The sequence below is a fragment of the Lipotes vexillifer genome, unplaced genomic scaffold, assembly GCF_000442215.2.
Source record: "Lipotes vexillifer unplaced genomic scaffold, Lipotes_vexillifer_v1.1 scaffold751, whole genome shotgun sequence".
NCBI lineage: Eukaryota > Metazoa > Chordata > Mammalia > Artiodactyla > Lipotidae > Lipotes > Lipotes vexillifer.
The window spans coordinates 425,657-431,810 of NW_006799727.1; the positions used below are offsets into that span (position 1 = coordinate 425,657).

Consider the following 6,154-nt stretch of genomic DNA (forward strand, 5'->3'; position numbering starts at 1 on the left):
AAAAAAAAAAAAAAAAAAAAAAAAAAAAGTAATCCTATAAATTGACTTCTTATACTCTAGAAAGAGAGGCATCAACATGTCAGCAAAATCTAGGGCTAGATAGCCACGTTGTGTTGGCCTCCAAGGCACAGCCCATGTCTTCCTCATCTAAATATACCACGTGCCTAGCATAGTGCCTGACACAAAAGTGGGAGTTCATACGTGTTTGCTGAATGACTGACTGCAGGCTGGTTGAAAGCAGGATTCAAGGGCAGTGTCCATAGTGAAGGTTCTGGACAAGCCTGATTTTCCACAGTTCCTTCTATCTACAGAGACGAGCCCAGTGGAATTCCAAGTCACCAATGTGTGTTTTCAACTCTCATCTCCCAGACAGAAGATCATGTAAACCGCATGGCTATTTTCATGAAGAATTTGAGATTGTATAAAATCTCTAACACAAAAAATATAAATGATACTGTCCTGGAAGGGGTAGAGATGTATTTGAAACTGACTGTAGGTGCTTTCATAGCTGCAGGAACAAAGGGCCATGGAGGCACAGAGGAGAGGACAGTTGGTTCCCATGGGCTGGGGTAGGGGTGTCGGGAGGGTCAGGTGAGATTGGATTCCATACCCCAGTTGAAGATACTGAGGCTTAAAGCAGCTGCTTTGGCAGGTCAAGCCTGTGCTTGCCTGCCGGACTGAGCAAGCCCCAGCTGGGCCTGGCAGGCCTGACCTTTTAGCCAAGCATCCAAGGTACCAGCTAAGGTCCTGGATGTCTGTGGTTCCCTTGAGGTTTGTGGAGGGCTGAGCACCTCAGCCAGGCGTTCAACAAAGTTTGAAGAGAGAACCATTCCATAACCATGTGGGTCAGTGGCCAGACCCCTCTGATAACTGACCTCACTTCATATCTGGAGGAGAGAATGGAGTTTACCCCAAACCCAATGAAATGAGACACCCCACAGGTATCTGTGGGCTCTCGCTCCCCATTATTGCTCTATAAGGCAGCAGATGCAAGCTGGATGCTCTTTTGCAAATAAATTGTAGCCAGAAGACCCAAATCTGAGGGTAATTGCCTCTTCTTTCCTTTATTTATTTATTGTTTTAATATAAATGTAAGTGGATCTAGGTAATTCCTATAATAATGTTACTTCCCTCGCCTGGAGATAGATGAGTGTAGCTAGAAATCCTGCCCTGTGCAATGCATGCGGGGAGCGTGCCAGGCACTTGAATGTCACTGGCCGTGCACGCTGGGAGGGAAAGAAGGTCGAGGACCCCCACTCAACAGGGTCGTTCCCTTGAAGGCAGGTGCCAAACAGAGCATGAAGCAGATGTTCATTGGCTCCTGCCAAAGAAAGGCCCTCAGTAACCAACCAGAGCAAGTCAGTCATAAAATAAACGACAGGGAGAGCACTATGGGCCAGGCACTGTGCTGGGCCCTTCACCCTCATTGGTTTACAACCACTGGCTCCCCACCACTGCCCCACAAAGAAGACATTCCCACTATAGGCAAGGAAACTGGGGCTCAGGGAAGTCAAAGAAGTTCCCTAAATAGGAAGTAGCAGAGCCCCAATTCAAAAGCAAGTCTAAGTTCATGCTTGCTTGATCAATACCTATTTATCTATGGATATTTTCTATGTATCTATGTATCCATCCAACCTTCCATCCATCCACCCACCCATCCATCATCTATCCTATGGTGCTAATAGGAATCACATCCTCAGGAACATCAGGGGCCTTGTCCCTTTCCCCACAAGGTGATTCTGGGGCCAGAGTTCAAACATGTTTCTTTGTGGACTGATCCCTGAACTCAGGCTTCTCAGGACCTCCGCGAACTCACTGCTGAGTGGCCCAGGTATTGCGTTGTCCTGCGAGGTCTTACTCTAGAAGTAAGGTAAGATGGAATCCAGTCAGTAAGACTTGGTCGGACTCCAAGAAGCCACCTTTCTGCTGTGAGGTCTCTCTTTTCTCTTTAGAGAATAATAAACTATCAAACCCACAAATATCATTCCCCAGTATCAAATATGCCTGAGAGGAGGACCCATGGCCAATCAATTCCTTTAGCAGGATCTGAAACATCCAAAGCCTCAGTGTAAACATATCTTCTCTGTGCCTGTCACAGATGACTGAAATTCTACCATTAGAAAGACATCCCTTGGGAGGGAGGGAGACAAAGAGGGAAGAGATATGGGAACATAAGTATATGCATAACTGATTCACTCTGTTATAAAGCAGAAACTAACACACCATTGTAAAGCAATATACCCAAAAAAGATGTTAAAAAAAAAAATGATGCCCAAAAAAAAAAAAAAAAAAAAAAAAAAAAAAAAACCTCTGCTTTACCCAAGCAATCCAATTCTGGGAATATAACCTCCAGATGTGTTCAAAAGTGGATGAGATAATGCCAGCACAGAGGCAGCACTGTTTATAATAGAAACAATTTAGAAACAACCTAATAGAGGCTGCTTAAATACATGGAGGACTGGTTAAGTAGAGGAGAAGCTAAATTATGGTACATCCGTACCGTCCAACTAAACCATACATAGATAATATGTAACCATTAAAAGAATAAGCCTACTCTATAGGCCTCAAATGCAAAATCTCCCAAAGATGTAAAATGAACAAGGCAAGGTGAAGAATTCTGTATCGAATAACACACACACAACCGATCAGTTCAAATGCACAGAGACCCGCTCTGGAAGGACGGAGAGCTTGGTACCAGTGATGGCTGTAGAAAGGGAAACTGAGCAGGTGGGGGCTTGATCAGGAGCAGTGGCTGCTACACGATTTTATGTGAATGGCACCCTCTGGAGTTGTGCACAGGGTGGCCCTGGTGGAAGAGGGACTCTCTGCAACTTTGAATAGCACAACATGTAAGTATTACCTAATAAAAAAATGGAATTTAGTTTAAACACACATTAGGAAGGTAGAATCAGGTCATTATGATCAAATAAGTTACTCCTTGTACTTCTGAGGATCTGGGTCACTTGGTTTTCACTCTTTCAGGAAATATTTATTTAGTCCCAACCATGTGGGGGATGCTGAATATACGGAGGGGAGTAAAACAGATCCTATTCCCATTTGAAAGGCGTGTGAACGCCACAGTGATAATAACAACAGCTGTCATTCACCAGGTGCTTGCTCGATGCCCAGGGTCCAGGCACCATCCACCACCCATCCATGCAACAGGCACTGTGGTCCAGAGCACAATTTTGGGGCAAACTGTCTGTATTCTAAGCGTGCCTCTACACTTAAGAGGGAATCATTAACTGCTCTGTGCCTATTTTCTCACCTGTAAACAGGGGCTAATAACCGTTTGCTCCTCACTGAGCTGTGGTGAGGATTTTAGCGACGCTTGTGAGGTTCTTAGAACAATTCCTGGCCGGGCCCACAGGTAGCAAGGTGCAAGCATTGTGTATGTTTATTCCTCCTCGCCCAGTGCAGCGTGCTGCAGATACAGTGGGAATGAGACAGACAGCCCACACACACGGAGGGTTTACCATCCGCCAGAGACAGACATTAAACACATAATTACCACTGTGTCATCTCCCAGGGAGAGACAGGAAAATAAATAGGTAACTATAACTGCATGTGCTGAGCGCTCCTGGGCCACGTGGACTGCACGTGGAAGAGAAAAAGGGGCTGAGTCTAGAACGAAGAGTAGGGGTCAGACTAGTGTGGGGAGGAAGGGTGCTCTAGGCCAGGGCACAGCACGAGCGAAGGCAGGGAGGCACGTGCAGGGAACCAGCTTCCGGTGCTGCTGGAGTATACACTGCACGGGAGGAGGTGAACGGAGCAGGGGCTGGGAGGGTAAGCAGAGGCCAGCTCCCGAAGGAATTTGGATTTGTCCCCAGAGCAATGGGAAATCACGAAGGTTTTCAGCAATAGAGTGACTTGGTAAGATGTGCCCTTTATGAAGATGGCTCTGGCTACAGGTAGCAGACGGACTGCAGGGCAGGCAAAGTAGGAAGCTGGCAGATGACATAGGAGGCCAGGCCAGAGAGATGAGCGTCTAGAAAGCCTCCCTCCCAAAAAAAGAACCTGGCAGGAGAGAGGCTTGCCTTAACCCTTCGTGTGCCCTGCTGGACCAGCCAGTGCTCAGCAGAAGTTGCTCCTGTGAAATGGGACCACGGGATCACACACACACAAGGGAGGTTTGCTGTTTCCCTTCAGTTCTGCCAGGACAGGCCTTTTGGTCTGTTTTATTCCTTGCAGTATCTACAGCACCTGTAACAATGCCTGGCACATGGAAGGCACCCAATAAATGTCCTCTGTCGGGGAGGTGGGGGATGGGCAGAGCAAATAGGATGTATCAGTACAAACGCAACCGAGACGAGGCAGCCAGGGAGGCAGGAGATGTGGCTCAGCAGCCAAAGAAGCAAGTGTCTTAAAGAACAATTTGTGATCACAGAGGTCAAGGAGGATAAAGCCCAACAGGCATCCGTCAGATCTTCTAACTCATGCTCTCTCTCCCTCACTACCATGAGGAAGCCGTCACAGCTCTGTCGGCCAGCAAGCCCGGGAGGCATCACATACGTACGTACACAGATCATACTCAGCACCTGAACTTGAGGGGTACAAAAAATAGTAGAAGACACAGCCCATTTCCTTGATATTCACAGTCCAGCCAGGAAGATCTCATTATTCACTACAAGGCAGTTCACAGTGTTACAAAACTCCATTTCTGGTTTCTGTAGCTGTCCCTGGATCACCTCCCCAGAGTCCTATAATTTGATAACAGAAGCATGGAATTAAGTAGGTGTACAGACCTCGTCTTCACTCATTAATTTTTGTGGTGGGAGTTGCTCAATGTTTGCCAAGAAAGTTGCTGGTGGCAGCCTAAATACAACTACGAATTTGCAAAGTAGATGTTGCTGTAAGGAAGATGGCATCCTGGCTGTATAAATATTTCATAAAAAATTTTTCAGTACAATAACAGAGACAAAAGATTGGGGAAATGCTGGCAGTCATGATTAGAATTGTCATGATTAGAATTTAATAGGTCAGACACAAGTGTTCCCAATATGCAAAGGATTGTTAGCAATACAACTACTTTCAACCAAAGTCAGTGGTGGTCCCTTCCGCTTCCTCTTCCTAAACAATTTGGTCCTAAAGTCATTAGGTGGAGTGGAGAGGTAGGAGTGCATGGCGGGGATGGAGGGCAGGAAGCCATGAAGGCCCAAGGTGGGGGTCAGGGCCAAGTAATGAGGAGGATATCCCCACGGAGGGTGGCCTGGCCTGTGGTGTCACAGCCTGATCAAGGTAAGGGGGGATTCTTCAGAGTGTTGGGGAATGGCAGCCTGGCAAATGGTATCAGAGGGTAAGGAGTGTATCTGTGTATGTGTGTGTTTGCAGAGAAACATATATTTCTTAGCCCTGCCTGGGAGCAGCAACATCTCAATAGGAATGAGCACATCTACTGCCCAGATCTTGGATTCTAAATACCATTTTCCATTAAAATGAATTAAGACTCCTTGGAGAAGAGGCTGATTTCCAGAACTGGGGCAAGAACAGAAGATAAGCCTTGAACATGCCAGAAAGCACATGGACGTGCTCAAAGAATGATGGGCCCATACAGAAAGGACACAGATTGAAGGGGCTCTCACTGGTCAAGCTGGGGCCAAGGTGCACTTTAAATAATGATGGGAATGGTGTATAACTCGCTAATACAGGAATCCATAAGTCTATACGGATATAAAAAATAATTAAAGTTGATGAGGCATGGGATATTTACCTAGTTTCAAAGTACCTCCCCAGGGACTTCCCTGGTGGTCCAGTGGGTAAGACTCCTTGCTCCCAATGCAGGAGGCCCAGGTTCAATCCCTGGCTGGGGAACTAGATCCCACATGCATGCCGCAACTAAGAGTCTACGTGACACAACTAAAAGATCCTGCACGCTGCAGTGAAGATCCCGTGTGCCGCAGCTAAGACCCAGTGCAGCCTAACTAACTAACTAAATAAAGTCCCTCCCCATAAAATACCTATTAATCAGAAAGGAGGAAAAGACTAACTTTATAGTGGTGAAACCAGGTAGACACCACCTTAATCATGGGATCAAAGTGCACATCATTAGTATAGAAACAAATCACAATGGTGAACCCCTTGGCAGGGTGCAAGAAGAGCACAGTGTCACTGCTGTGATATTTCTGCCAGAGATGCATCACCTGAATCTGACCAT

At 46.5% G+C, this 6,154-nt stretch overlaps 1 non-coding gene across 1 annotated transcript; it reads left to right on the plus strand.

Annotated features, from left to right (window-relative positions):
• Nucleotides 1–5,738: 5,738 nt before the first annotated feature.
• Nucleotides 5,739–5,811, plus strand: TRNAW-CCA (transfer RNA tryptophan (anticodon CCA)). Its single transcript has one exon. It is a non-coding gene; the product is annotated as a tRNA-Trp (tRNA).
• The last annotated feature ends 343 nt before the right edge of the window (nt 5,812–6,154 follow it).